Genomic DNA, 15,998 nt, shown 5'->3' on the forward strand with positions numbered 1-15,998 from the left:
ACTCACACCTATAATCCTAGCTACTCGGGAGGCTGAAATCAGGATTGTGATTCAAAGCCAGCCTGTGTAAACAGTTTTCTCCAATTAACTAGCAAAAAGCCAGGATTGAAGGTGTGGCTCACGTGGTAGAACACCAGCAATAATAAAAAATGCTGAGGGGGAATGAGAGGTCCCGAGTTCAAGCTCTGGTACTGGGACACCCCCCCCCCCCCCACACACACACACTGCTACCATAAACAGCCCAAGAATTCTCCAAAGCAGCCACAACTTGACACTGTGATGATGACCACAGAGAGTCTTCCTTTGCTCCAGCCTCAGCTGCTTAAGAGACATGAAAAATCTAGACTGGTCCCTGGAAACATAACAAAATGCCTCATAAGCTAAGATGTAAAATGAAATTCCTCATAAAGCTGAATTCTTGTAACCCAAATGAGCTATATCACAGAATGACTTGTAGAATAAAGGGAGGAGAGAGAAGCACACAAGAGAACATTAGAGCCTCACTTTGAAATGTACAGAATGAAGCAAATAGAAGAGGTATGAGATTAAAGAGAAGGAACATGGAGAATCTGGCACAGAGGCAAGACTGACTAGCAATGTTTTGTCAGCAAAACCAGTGTAGTTCTTTAACTGTGAGCTTTGTAAGGGGTGTTCAACCCTGGAGAAGAGATGACCCAGAGAAGATAGCTTTTTTTAATTTTATTTTTCTTGTAAAGATGCCGTACAGGGGGGGTTACAGTTACATCAGTAAGGTAATGAGTACATTTCTTGTTGAGCATTGTTACCTCCTCCTCTGTTTTTCTACTATTATCCCTTTCTTCCCCACCTCCCTACTCAACCCCCCAGAAGTTGTATCATTCATTTCCAACAGTGTCTGGTGACTGGTCATCTTGTGTCCTTGTTTCAGCATTTTGTTATTCCTCTTCCCCTCCCCAAATTAGATAAATGTATATACAAGATGCAAGGTACCAAAATCAAATATTAGTGTCAACAGGGATATACCATAGGAGGAAGAACATCCAAAAGAAACAAAAACAAATCACATAATACATTAAAAACAACAACAAACAAAAACCTCGTGTCCATATCATGGGCTTCATTTCACTTAGCCTCATCTTATATGGTCATATGTACATAGCTATTGAGCTTTTCTGCTCATCTGATATTATCCTAGACATAGATTAATTATTGCAAATAAGGGAAACCACAGGACCTATATTTCTTTGGGTCTGGCTTAATATAATTTTTTCCACATCTTTTGATCGCTTTGAAATACCTTCCAGAGACCCTTCCACAAAGAGGTTTCATTCCTTGTTTGGTCAACACATATGTAGCATAATGGGTTGGAAGAGGTGGCAGGGATTGAGGCAGGAATCTGGAAGGGCTACCCCAGAGTAACACTCATGCTCCACAGGCAAATGGAGAGCAAAGCCAAGGGAGCAATGGAGCAGGAGTCCGCATTTACAAAAGCCTTTTGATTTGTTCCCTTGGACCATCACTACATCAGTCACTAGATGTGCAGCCCCAAGAACCACTGTCCCCAGAAAAATCGAGGAAAGAGTTGGGAGACAGCACTTTCATGAGCAAAAAATTATGCCTCCATCTATCACCAGGAAAATGTGAGGCCCTCAGTACCCCACCGAGGCATGAGCACTCTGCCATTCCCCTTTCCCAGTAGGCCAGGGTCACAACACCAGCCCAGCACTGACCTCAGAGAGTGCATCCACAGACTCTTCTGTTTTCTATCCACATACCTTAACATTTGACAATCTCCATTCATGAGGCGTTCTGGACTCGATCCTCAGCAGTAGCTCTGAGAGGCCTTAGTTCACTCACTACTACTCAAACCATCAGTGAACTCCACTTGGGGTCCTGGTTGGTTGGTTTTTGCTCTCAATTTCCCATAATCCAGTTATGTGTTTGCTTAGATTGAACGAACAAAAATCACTCTGCAAATTCCTGTGCAGTAAGGAGCCCTGTTTCACCACCTCCCTACATTCAGGGTGAGGGCGCGGGAAATCAGACAGCAAAATCAGGGTAGAAGATAGCGGAATTTCTGTCCAACCACACGCTCAGTTTGGTAGAGAAAGTGGCCCTCAGGTTGCAAGCAGGACTAGAAGATGTGATTTGATCATTAGTCATTTCCAAGAGTAGAAAACAAAAATAGTGGGAAGGAGAAGACAGTGAAAGAAGTGGAAAGTCCAGTAGGAAATGGAAGTGATGGTGGGGGGTTTGAGAGGGAACCGGAAGCCTTTGGGGTGGGTCTTAACCTTTCACCTTAAGATGGCAATCTCCACATTGATGACTCTCATTTTCTGGCCCTGTGGGATTGAAAATGGAGAGTAGTTTCTCTGTGTGTGTGTGTGTGTGTGTGTGTGTGTGTGTGTGTGTGTACACATATGGTACACAAGCATGTGAAGTAGGAAACATAGGAACCGAGAAATTGAGAAACTTCGGCAGAGTATGACATCTCAGGATTCAAGGCTCCACTGGAGCAAACTATTGTTTGTGTTCTTCCGGGCTTTAGCCTGGTCCAGGATTCCCTGTGGCCAGACCTGTCCATGTAGCTCTTGTCCGCAGACACTGGTCTCTCTGTGATGTTCAATGTCAGGAAATTGTCTCTGTGGCATATTTTCACTTCTACTTCAATCTTGAGAAACATCTGAGAACCATTTTGGCAATTGTATAAAGCTGGTGCTTTTATTTAAAAGAAGAAGACTGCTCGGTGTTTCCATTTGGACTCAGAGTATACGTTTTTACATAGTGTGTCGTACAGTTTTGGGGTTTTTTCCCCATAAGTTTTGTTTTTTAAGTCAAATCCAGTAGAAACAAAATCAAGAGATTTGATGAGTGAATTGGTCACCAGCAGAGCTGTCAGGATGATAGGTAACCAGTTCACACTCCTGTGGGAACCACAGAGGGTTTAAGCGCCTTCTGTTTGCTCCTATATCCCTGGGTAACATATCCGGATGGAGAGAGGCCGTAAAACTCTTTTAATAGACTCAGGTGATTAAATAAACCTACAAATTCCTCAAATCTGTTCATTGGACTTCACCGTTTCATTTTCAGTCATGTTTCTATCACCCATCTGGTCAGTATTCACTTCCTGAACCTCACTTTTAGCACTGATTAGTGACTGTGACTTACCCAGCATTAACTATGTAAGCCCATTCTGGATAAGAGAAAAAATGAATATATAATCTATAACTACTCCTCCCCTACACACACCCACTGCCTAATGCTTCAAGCCACGCCCAGGTGGAGGGTGCAGAATTCTATGTCTTCTCTTTTTTTTGGCAGTAGTGGGACCTGAGCTCTGGGCCTGGGCGCTGTCCCTCAGCTTTTCAGCTCAAAGCTAGCACTCTACCACTTGAGTCACAGCACCACTTCTGGCTTTTTCTGTGTATGTGGTGCTGAGGAATCAAACCCAGGGCCTCATGCATGCAAGGCAAGCACTCTACCACCAAGCCACCTTCCTAGCCCCTCTATGTCTTCTTGCAGTCCTGGGATCTCTCAATGAACTCTGCTTTGCTTGTGTGAAGATCTAGAATCCAAATCCTTGTTTACCTGCAGTTAACTATCTAAGAGTGCTTCTAAAGGGCTCACATCCAACCATCCATCGAGACACAGAGATGTAAGCCTCTTAAGCCTGGCTTCCCCATACCTGGACATCTGAGAATGGACAGCTGACCAGCTGAGTGTCTGGGGATAGGCAGCCACTGCAGAACACAGCCACCAAGTTCCTCTTGAAAACAATGGAGTTCAAAGCTAAAGTGAGTCTCCTTCCCTCCACTCTCCTGGGAAAGTATGAGCTATGTCAGCAGGCACCCCCAGGGGTGCCTTTAGTCTTTTAGAATAAGTGGTAGAAGCCCAGGGGAAAGTGAGGGGAATGGAACATGAAAGTAATCCCAGGACTTTGCCTTGGAATTCAGAGCCAAGCCAGTAAAACTCAAGACTGGGAAGATCTCAATCTCAGAGTTGTGCTTCTGGACCCAAGATAGTCTCTGGACCATCAAGGTACTGGATACGGATCTATGGTCCCAATTAACATGACTTCCATTCTAGTCAGCTTACTGTGGCTGATAGCAGTGCTCTTAGACCATGACAATGGCAGGCAGTCCATATCCCCGCTGATATACTTCGGGTAAAACCCAGTGTTTCAGTATTGGTGGTTACAGAACTGCCTGTACCATCCCTCCCCCAATCTTACACAACACAACTTGGAGATAATAATTATCAGCTTTGGGAGAGGAGGAAGGTACCAAGTGGATGAATAGGAGCCTGTGGTTCCTTTGGGCCTCCACAAGGAGGCCTAAACTGGGCAGAATCTCATAGCACTTAACCAAGGCATTGGAGCCCTCCCAGGCCCCACACCGAAGTTTGTTGGAATAGACTGCCCTTTCAAAGTACTAAAGTACTCCATCAGGTCATTCCACATCTACCATAGATATGGGAGAAACAGACTTGAGGTGCCCTCTGGTGCCGAAACAGTGACAACACACCAACTGCAGACTGGAAGCCAATCTGGACCACCTAATACTGAAATAGCATAAGGGAACACAGGGTCAGAGAAAAAAAGCAGACTGATTAAAATTTCTGGAAGGACAGGCACCAACAAAGCCAGAATATGAAGACTGAAATAAACAATTCTTCAATGTGCAGACACCACCATATGTGAACAAGCAAATAAAACTTTCATAATAACATCATCTTATCAAACTGACAAAATAAGGTGCCAGAAACCAACCATGAAGCAATTAATCATGATGTGTAAACTCTGATTGACTCAAAGTAGCAATTTTAAGGAAATTCAGTGAGTTTCCACACAACCCAAAGAAATGATTCACTACTCTTAACAGAGAAACTTAACAGAAACAATGAAGTAACTTTTTTTTCAACACCAAACAAATCCTTGAGCTGAAAAGCATACTAAGCAAAATTAAAAATGCAGTAGAAGTCACTATAGATCAAATAGAAGAGCAAATAAGCTTGATGTCACATTATGTAAATACATATATATATATATATACATATATATAGTTGGATGAGAAAGAGAAAAAGAGCAAAGAGAATATAGAAATCTTATGGAAACTTCAAGATACCAACAGAATAGCTGTTCATGACTGTGGGTCTCAACATGGCTACATACTGGAATCATAGTAGAATAACCAGATTGGTGCCTAGGTTCTGTTCCCAGAAGTTCTGAATTAGCTGTTGTGGAGTATTAAGCTCCAGTGATTCTAGTGTGTGGCTGAAGATAGAAACTATAGACACATGAAGGCAAAGCTCTTCTCTTTACTGAGGTGGTCCACAATGTTAAGTGCTCCTGCATCTTAGTGAGCTGAAGGGAAAAGGCAGCAGTTAGCATCCACTCATTGGAGAATTAAGCACAAGCACCTCCCTTGGGCCATTCCTTAGGTGCTTTCTTCTTCTAAACTAGGTAGAACAAGCAGTAGGGTTTCAGCAGACTCCAGTCACTTTTCAAATATCTCCCCCTACCCCCGTGGCCTGCAATGATGCTTTCAGTGCCTGCTCCAAAGACTCGGTTTTGTAGTTCTTTGTGTTTTAATTAGGTGAATGAATGGCTCCCTGGAATGCACAAGACATTAGCGGAATGATGCACTGGTCCAAACTCAATAGCCCAATTATCCAAGTATTTGTCAGTATCAGCTAGATAATGTTGCATTAACAGATAGCCCCAAAACTTCAGTGACTGAAAAACCAGACTTCTCTCTCACTGGGCTGTGTGTCCATCACAGGCCATCTGGGACCCAGGCTAGCACAGATGTTACCAATTGGAGCACTGATATTTCTATGGCAGAGGAAAAGAAAAATAGGGCTTCTGCTGGAAATAAAGTATATCACTTTCATTCACACTTTGTCCACCAAAGCAAGTCTCACAGCTACATCTAACATGAAGGGATCTGGAATCATAATCCCATCTTGCCGAGAAGGTGCAGATGGAGATGGACAACAGCACCAATGTTTTACCTGGCTACAGGCGACTCCCCATCTGTGAGCACATGAACGGCTTGAGATGACTAAGGCCCCAGGCTCCCTGTCCAGGCCCATGTCCATCCCCATTACAAATACAAACTCTGGTCACCGTCCTGTGCTCACGACTTTCTTTGCAGCCCTCAGAGTCTGTAAAAGCTTTAACTGGAGACAGAGAATGAGGTGGTATCCTGGGCAGATGGATGGCCATCCAGAGAGACCTCCTGCCCCATAGCCAACGTGGATGTAGAAGCACCAGGGTCTCAGAGTCAGGCCAAGCCTCACATTCACACAACTATCCTGTTCATTCCCACAAGAATCTGAGCCGTCATTGGCCTTTATCACTCTTCTCCAGTGGGCCTGCAACCTGTGGCTCACTCCAGGTTCAAAGGCATAGCACAGAGGTGCGCCCAGCTGTGCAGGCGCTTTCTGAGCCATGGCTCTTGCCTGCAGGGCCCTTTGAGGCTGCTCTGACTCAGTCTTGCATTCAAAGGCAGGTTCAGTGCACAGCCTGCAGGGAGCCCGTGGGTCTGAACGCTTGCGGGACTGACTCAAAAAAAAAGAAGAAGAAGAAAGAAAATAAAAGAAATAGGAAATAATAAAGAAATGCCAGCTGGGGCTTTCTGCCCATTTCCACAGGCAGTTTCAGTTCACCCTCCTGTTACCACCCTCCCAGCACCACTCCCACTGGAGAAGCAGTGCACTGGACAGACCTGGCCACATGTGGATGCACCCAGATCCAGACAGATACGCCTCTGACTCTAGCTCAGGCATATGACCAAGCTACATTGCTTTTGTGTGCATGTGCGCTGGTGCTAGGACTTGAACTCAGGGCCTGGGCACAGTCCCTGAGCTTTTTTTTTTACTCAAGGCTAGTGTTCTACTACTGGAGCCATCACTCCACTTCTGGGTTTTATGTGGCTAATTAGAGATAAGAGTCTCATGAACTTTCCTGCCCAGGTTGGCTTTGAGCTACAGTCCTCAGATCTCACCCTCCTGAGTAACTAGGATTATAGGTGTGAATGACTGGTACTTGACTAAGATGCTTTGCTTTTAATATTTGTGCTGAATATTAATACTGGGCATTGCTTGCCCAGGGCTCAGGAGCACCTTAAAAAGGAAGCATGTATGCATTTTGGATTCCTGCCTCCTGTTCCTGGGAAATGGAAGTGTCTTCCATCCGGGTGCCTTGAAAAGGTACTGTGAACCTGAGAGAACTGGTTTCAGTCCTTGGGACTCCAGTGCTCAGTTCCCAGCCACTTACCAGGGGTGTGTCTTTGGATGAGTGGCTTTGCCTCTCTGTCCCTCAGTTTTCTTATCCATGCAACAAATGGGTCCCATACAGTAGGGTGAGTTCTCAGGGGGATTAAGTGAGTTCATCTGTGCAGAGCACCTAGAAGTGTGCCTGACCCCTAGGGCATGTTAGTGTTAGTGTTAGTGGCTAGTATTATTGTCAGCACAATAAGAAAACCCAAGTCCTGTCCATTCTGCACCTCAACAGCCAGTGGCAAGAGTCAACCCTTGATGCCATTCCCAGTATTCTCCCTAGCCTACAAGAACTCACAAAACCAGGAATCCTGTGGACAGTTTTTTCATTCACCCTGGAATTCACAACATTATAGGTGGGATCTGACACTCAGGAGCCACGAGTTCCCGTGACACTGCCACCCAGGAGTTCTTATGAAACAAATAGAAGTCTTCCAGCTCGGTGTCCCCTGTGGACATGGAGGTAAACACAACATATTAGATGTGGGGGTCAGCAAGGACTAGGTATATTGGAGGGCATTCTCTCAGGAGTCCTTTCTCCTGCCTTGAGAGAGGTTGGGTGTTCAGATAGCTGCTGAGAAGTATGACATGGGGGAGGAAGAGCAGTGTTCCAGTGTGGGATGGGCAATGTGAGAATGTGAAACATTCTGCAAATATGAGGTATAGGTCCTATGGCCAATTCCATCATGGGCAGAGAAGCCTGGGGTAGTTCCACCTGTTCCTGGCCAGTCATTCACCAGGCAGAAATAAACTTACAACCTCACAGCCTACGCTTGCCCACACACATGTATATGTACAAGTGTGCACCATGTATGCATACACACACACACACATACACACACACACACACACACACACATACACACACGTGCATACTCCATGAGTATACCCAGGGTTGCTATGCCAACTCGGCAGCACTTTTAGTGAAGATAAATCCCTCCAGGCCTGATGGGAACCAACTAAGCAATGTATTTTGGTGGCCTTAGCAAGCAGGGAAAAGGTCACCTTAAACATTTTCCCTGGCAAAATCTGTCACATTCTGGCAGCCTAAGAGGAACATCCAGAAATGAGAAGGGAAGGCACACAGCAGCTGGAGCGCCCTCTGGTGGAAATTGTCTTCTCTGCCTTTGCTCCCAAGGCCAGCTGGAATCACTTATATATCAGTGCAAATTTGCCCTTAAAATCATTTGCACTTAAATCAGAAAAATGTTTCTGTGCCACAACCCAGCTGCCCAGAAGGGAGTAAAGAGAGGGAAGAAGCTATTCTTGTTCTCAAATCACCATATTTTCTAGCCTGGGATCATTCTCCCATGCAGATATGCACATTTTGTAATTTAATCCATCTGGAAGCACCATCTTTGAAATCCCTTCATGTATCTTCCACCTGCACAAGGCCCTTCTTTTACATTTGTTCTCATCTTCAGATCCATACAGTGGCTGGAATCTTACCTGATTTTACAGCAAGGGCATGTGACTCGCCCAGTCACCTAGTTCTCAGATGCTAGAGATCTGGCTTAATTAATTAATTAACTAATTAATTTACTTACTTACTTTGTTGGTCATGGCTTGAACTCAGGGCCTGGATACTGTCCCTGAGTTTTTTTGCTCAAGGCTAACAATCTACCACTTTGAGCCAAGGTTCATTTCTTTTGGTTTTCAGGTGGTTAGTTGGAGTTTCAGGAACTTTCCTGACTGGACTATCTTTGAACTGTAATCCTCAGATCTCAGTCTCCTGAGTAGTTAGAATTACAGGTATGAGCCACCAGCGCCTGACTTAAATCTCATACAAATTGAATACATACAAATGGCATAAATGCCCATCTTACAAAGACGTCTACAGTGAAAAAAATCTTGCCTGCATCCCCCCAGGTGGCCTCTCAGGGCCAAATTTCACTGTCAGTTTCTTATCCATTCCTCTGAATATTCTATGCATGTACAAGGGTGTGCAGAGCACAATTAGTATGCCCAACCTTGTCCTTCTCATCACAAACACCCCTGAAGATGGCTCTGTAGCACTGAGGCAGGCGTACCCAGGCCCCATTCTTTGTGAGTCCATTGTGTGAGATAACCACTACCAATGCATAGTGACAAATTCACAATATTTACTACCAGAAACCCCCCAGTGCAAATCTCCTTGCACACACATCCTTTCTCAGGAGCTGAAGTGTGGGCTCCCAGGATACATGATTTGTGGTGATGATAGATGATATTGTTTTAACTAATATTCCACTATCATCACTCAGTGGCAGGGAGTGAAACCTGGCCCTCCTTACTCCAGAGCCAAGGCCGTCTCCAGCACAGCCCACTCCCCCTTACCAAGCCCCCAAAGTCCTGACTAGTGTTTCGCTAAGTCTCAGCCTCTTGTAAATCACCCCCTGGAGCTTCAAGTTTAAGGCAGAAGGAGCATCTTTCTGACTCTAGAGCTAGAAGGTCCATCCAGACAGTAAGCAGCAGCTCTTGGACAGAGTTGTTCCTGGGGATGCTGCTCAGTTTCCCTAGGCTTCTAAAGGAAGCCAAGAAGGGGCTTCCATTCCCAGGCTTTCAAAGCCAAGCCCTCCTGTGGCTGGTTGGCACACAGTCATGTCCCACTGAGAGGAACAGATGATGTAGCAGCCTCCACCTCTACCTGGTAAAAGGCTAGAGGAGCCACCACTAATGAGTGGTAGGGGCCCCTGAGAAGGGATGGCCAGAGAAGACCCCCTACATACTGCTGTTCTGTGCAGTGCCCCCCCCCCACTACCATGTCTCCCCACTTTCCCTGTCCCCTACTGGTATCAGGGGACATCTGGTCAACCAATACCAAAGCCATGTTGGTTCAGAGGGGCCAGGATGTATGAGAAAAGGCAACTTGGCTAGTAGAAGAGAAGCCGCTCAACCCAAGGGCCCCTCAATGCCCATCAGAGACCAAAGCCTGGAATGGAGCAAGGGTCCAGCAGAGCCTCGGAGCCTTATCAGCCCATCAGCCTGGGGAGGCTGGGTATCAGGGAAGAGCTTCAGGCTCCTGCTTAGCAATGGGAGCAATCAGGATCTTGCTGTGAAGGTAGAGCCTTGTAAAACCGTCTGCATGAATCCAGGAAAGCCACCCCAGGCCTGCCTGTGAGCAGTTGTTCTGTCAGACACCCCTGAGAGTTGCCTGGGGCAAGTACTGTTATTGTCATTATGCAGATGAGGAATCTACATGGCATATAATTCACAGAGGCAGAGGTGAAACCCAGATTTTTTGACTGGCTGTTTGATACATAAGGTCATGTGTGGCACCATAGTGTTCTCTAGGGAAATGAACAGTGCCTTAAATAGAAGATGTGTTAACTTTCCAACACTGTAACTGGATACCTGAGATAATCAATTTAAAAAGACAAAAGCCTACCAGGAGCTAGTGGCTCACACCTGTAATCCTAGCTACTCAAGTGGCTGAGATCTAAGGATCACAGTTGGAAGCCAGCCTGGGCTGGGACTCTTAATCTCCAGTTAAACACCAGCAAATTGGAAGTGGAGCTGTGGTTCAAAGTGGTAGAGCACTAGCCTTGAACAAAAGACTTCAGAAACAGAGCCTAGGCCCGGAGTTCAAGTCCCATGTCCACCAAAAAGAAGTAACACTAAAAGGGGTCTCAGAGTAGCTTAAATGGCACTGCACTTACTGATTAAGTATGAGATCCACAATTCAAACCTCAGTACTGAAAAATGCAAAGGAAGAGTTGGAGCCGGGCATGAAGGCACATATAATCACAGCACTTGGGTGGCCAAGGCAGGAGGATTTTACATTTGAAACAAGCCTGGAAAACTTAGTGAGCCTCACAGTAAACAAAAAAGGGCTGTCAATGTAGCTCAGCAGTAAGCACTTGCCTAGCGAGCATTCATGAGTCCCTCAGTTTGATCTCCAATGTTTGGGGAGGGAAAAAAAAATCCCTAATATCTCAGCCAGTCATGTCTGGTATATGGAGTGGTATAAGGTCTGAGACTTGATTCAAAATAGCATGAGAGGGGCTGGGAAGGTGGCTCAGTGGTAGAGTGCTTACCTAGCATGCAGGAGGCCCTGGGTTTGATTCCTTAGCACCACGTAAACAGAAAAAGCTGGCAGTGGCGCTGTGGCTCAAGTGGTAGAGTGCTAACCTTGAGCTGAGGAGCTGAGGGACAGCCCCAGGCCCTGAGTTCAAGCCCTAGAACTGGCCAAAAAAATTGCATGGGGAAGTAGAGATGGAAGGAAATGGCTTGGTAACTTCCGTAGGAATACAAAGTCCATTACGCCATTCTATCTGTTTTTGTGCATAGCCACCTCTTTCTGTAATAAAAAGTAGAAGAAGGAAGAAACACAAAGAAAGCCAGGCAAAAACACACTTCTCAGGTGCCTGGCCAGCAGCTTAGAATGAAGTTTACAAAGTGCCTTGGAAATCAGCCCTCACCAAACTCAGCAGCACAGAAAACCTCAGCGTCAGGCCCCCTGAGCTGCTGAGGCTGAGTTCAGGGCAGCAGGGACCGCTGGAGCAGCCCCCAGTGGGATGAACCTCTGTTATCATCAGCACCATTTAGGCTGTGCTGGGCCGGCGGGTACCAGGGATATGAATCATCCAGGCTCAGACGATTCTCACCCTGTATCACTGTCAAGATCACAATAAGAGTGGCAGGATCTACGCACGAAGCCACTTCAATCTTTATTAAAATCTTTCTTGGGCATGATGTTCCCAATTTGTTTCTTTGTTCCTGGTATCTGGAGTTGTACGATTTCTGATCGTCTCAGAGATGAGGCAAGTTTGATGGACTGGCTGTGGTGGAGGAAAGGTATCCTCCAGAAGAAAGATGGCCTCCTGTCCAGGCTGCTAGCCAGCCAGCCACAGGGCCTCTCCATTGTGGACCAGCCTGGCCAGAGCTTTGCAGGGTGACTGGCATATGCTGTGGTCCCTGCAGAGATCGAGGCACCATGGGTTGCCAGGAATCCCAGTCACATATAACTAAACCTAGTGGGCCCTTTATGTCTGTTCCTGGGGGTGCAGCCTGGCGAAAGTGGCCCAGGGCTTCAGAATCCATATAGCAACGCCTCCTTGGTCCTTGCACCGAAGCATCTGTCTCCTTGCCTGCCTTACTTACATGTGCTTTAGACACTGCCTTTTTATTAAGATTTCTGCCTTTTCTTTTCTATGGGATTTGCTATGTAGCCCAGACTAGCCTTAGAATCATAATCCTTCTGTTTCAGGCTCTCAAATGCTAGGATTATAGGCATATGCCACCATGCCCAGCTTTTAGGTGTTTGTGTGTGTGTATATATGTATATATATAAAATTATCTATACCATATATTTTAGAGGGGCTGGGCTTGGTGGCTGGCTGGTGCACATCTGTAATCTCAGCTACTCATGAGGAAGAGGCAGGAGAATCTCAAGTTTGAGACCAGCCCAAGCAAAGGGTAGGAATGCCCTATTTCAAAAAACAAAGTGAAAAATAAAAGGGCTGGGAGGGGGGAGGGTGGCACAGGGCAAGTGGTAGAGCAATTGGCTGGCAAGCAAATGGCCCTGGGTTCAATCTCCAGTACAGTCCCACAAAAAATAAGAGGGGAGGGGAGGGAAGGAGAAGCAAGGGAAGGGAAGAGGAGAGAGAGCCCTGCCTTGGACGTAGCGGGAAAGAACAGAAAGTGTGGCAGGCAGGACGTGGCGCTGGAGCTGGTAGGGACACGAAGCAGTGCCAGCACACCCGGAACTTTCCTTCCCTCATCCTCCCTGGAGTGTAGATGTGATGCTTGGAGCTGCAAACAGACACCTACATATACCCAGAAACTGCTCTGTGAGCAAGAGGAATCCCACCTTGCGACCTGCTGCTTATAGCTGAATGCATTCCCCAACCCCATCCCCAAAGGAAGACCTGCTGCTGTTTTCAGAGCCATAAGGATCAGAGATTGGGGTCACCCCAGCAAAGAGAAGGAGTACCATGTGGAGGGTGCAAAGGGGGCTAGAGGCAGGCAGAAGAACAGATGGCTATGGAGAAGGTAGACAAATTCAGAAGTTGAGAAAAAAAAATCCCTAAGAAGAAGGGGAGAGCGACAAAGGGGTCAGTGACGATCAAGGAGTGCATCTGGACACCTCAAAAACCCTGACTGTGTAAGGAGAGCCAGTGGCCGGGCAACCTAGCACTGTAGATTCACGCAGAGACTCCCAGGAGACACCCCAGCCCCCAGCAGAGACAGGAATCCCACAGGCAGCCAGCAGGGATTGGTGCCCCCCCACCACATCATTCCACACAGAGGCAGCAACCAGGGTCAGAGGGTCAAGGCCATCAAGGGTCAGGGAATTTCCAGAATGTCTTTCCTCAAAAGACCTCAGAGGATCAGGCCTGCTGTGAAATAATCTGTTCCCCGAGTTGTAAATTGTAAGTTGTAAAGGCAGCTTCTCACAATAAGAACATTTATAATAAACATAATAATAGGCTTTTATTGATCCCTGCCTGGTTCACGGAAGTTAACTCACAGCTGATACAACAAGCCCAACAACCCTGTTAAGCATCATTCAAATGAGGAAGCTGGGGCTCTGAAAGGTTAGGTAGGTGGCCCTGGTCCCATAGCCCAGAAGCATCAGGACTAAGCTAGAGGACAGCATTCACGCTTAGGACGCTGAGGTCCCGCATGGGAAGTCCTTTCACGTAGAAGTTGATGGAATTTTCAAGGTCAAGTTTTCCATTTTGGCCTGTTATTACATTAAAAAAAACAAAACAAAACACCTCACAGGCCAGGTTGGTTACTCTCCTTAAAACCACTTCTTGAAGTAGACAGAATAATAACCCTTTCTTCTGTGGGCCTCCCCATGTGCCTGGCAAGACCATGATGGGGAAAAGGAGTGATTTGTAGGGACCAAAAAGAGAGACAGAGGAACTAACCCCTCCCCCCACCTCGCAGCTTCCATCTGTGGAATCCAATATTCATGGCTACTGCTGTTGTTATCAGCACTGACTGTAATAATTAATATGCATTGAGGGCTGTATGTGTGTGTGTGTGCAAGTACACACACACATGGGTGTCAGTGCTGGGGTCTGAACGGAGGACTTCACACTCTCTCTTAGCTTTTTTGCTCAAGGCTATTGCTCTACTATTTGATCCATACCTCTAGTTTTTGCATTGTGCTGGATAATTTGAGCTTTGGCTTTAATGAGACTTTGACGCTCGGGCTGGCTTTGAACCACAATGTTCAGACCTCAGCCTCCTGAATAGGTAAGATGTGAGCCTCTAGCACCTAGCAGAGGGTTCTTGTTATTTATTTATTTATTTTATGAACTAACTGAACTAGTATACCATTACTGGATGGATACTATTACTGGCTCATTTCACATACAAGGATTAAGACCTGCATAGCTTCAGTGACTTGCCAAAGATCACTCAGCAAAGACAACTGCTCTCAGATGAAAAGATCTCCTATATTTACCCACAGACTCTGTCTCTGTCTCTGCCTCTGTCTTTCTCTCTCTCTCTCACACACACACAGAGCAGCTGGATGCTGGTGGCTCACACCTGTACTACTAGTTACTCAGGAGGCTGAGATCTGAGGATCATGGTTCAAAGCCAGCTTGGGCAGGAAAGTCCATGAGACTTCTATCTCCAATTAACCACTAGACAACTGGATTGGCACTGTGGCTCAAAGTGGTAGAGTGAAAAAGCTCAGGGATGGTGCCCAGGCCCTGAGTTCAAGCCCCATAACCAACCAAAAACAAGCAGAAAACTGAAAAACGAAAAAAACCCATTGGGCGTGGAAGCTAAACCTCATTATGAGTTTACAGTGGCCAAATGGTCTAAGCTAACTCATTCTGTCCTAGCCACCCTCTCATCTCCCACAGCGCCCCCATCAGGACTGGAGGGTCCATACTCAGCTCCATGGCTCTACTACAGAGCCTATAAGACAACTTACCTTCCTCTACACACCTGTTATAAACAAGCCTTCCCTTGAGGCTGAGAAGTTTTTTCAAATACTGACAAAAATTTAAATTCAATAAACCCATGGAAAATATTTTCTGTTCTGAAGATCAAATCTGAACTACAAGGAAACATTACAAAAAACACAAAGCTGTTTCCCTGTGATTAATCATAAATGCTGCTACTCTGTTCGGATCAATGAAATGCCTCTAGATTCCTCCAAAAGGCAATTCTCTTCCCCATGCCAGCCACTCCTCTCCCCACAAACCACCCTTCTGACCACTGCCAACAGCAGCCAGAGACGCCAAGTCCCCCCATGAGGGATGATGGAAATCCACACCACAGTTCTTTGCTGTATGTAGCCCCAAATCCTAAAGAGCGCTGGAAAACCAGGCACTAGTTGCTCACATTTGTAATCCTAGCTGCCTAGGAGGTTGAGATCATGAGGATCATAGATCATGGTTTCCCAGATAGCCACAAAAAAGCCAAAAGTGGAGTTGTGGCTCAAATGGTAGAGCCTTGAACACAAAGCTCAGGGAGGGCACTCAGATTGAGAGTTCAAGCCCCAGTAGGAGCAAAAGCAAGGCTCTGGAGAGTGCAGGGTTATCTCCTTCCACCAAAGAGTTTAGAACTTGCCTAACCTCTGTCAAGAGATGCCAAGCTGCCGGTTTCCATTGTGAAAAATCTTCCCAGGTTTCTGGCCAAGATGTCACCTTCTGGATAACATCTTTCTGTCAATATACTACAATCAGCTTTGGCCAAGTTATTTCTGAGTCAAAATCAAAAAGAAACGTGTGATCTGGGTTCCTCTGTTTCTAGAGCCTGGGTAATGAGGCATTCGTGTTGAATTCTTC

This window comes from Dipodomys spectabilis, unplaced genomic scaffold (assembly GCF_019054845.1).
Source record: "Dipodomys spectabilis isolate Male_0828 unplaced genomic scaffold, ASM1905484v1 ptg000073l, whole genome shotgun sequence".
Classification (NCBI taxonomy): domain Eukaryota; kingdom Metazoa; phylum Chordata; class Mammalia; order Rodentia; family Heteromyidae; genus Dipodomys; species Dipodomys spectabilis.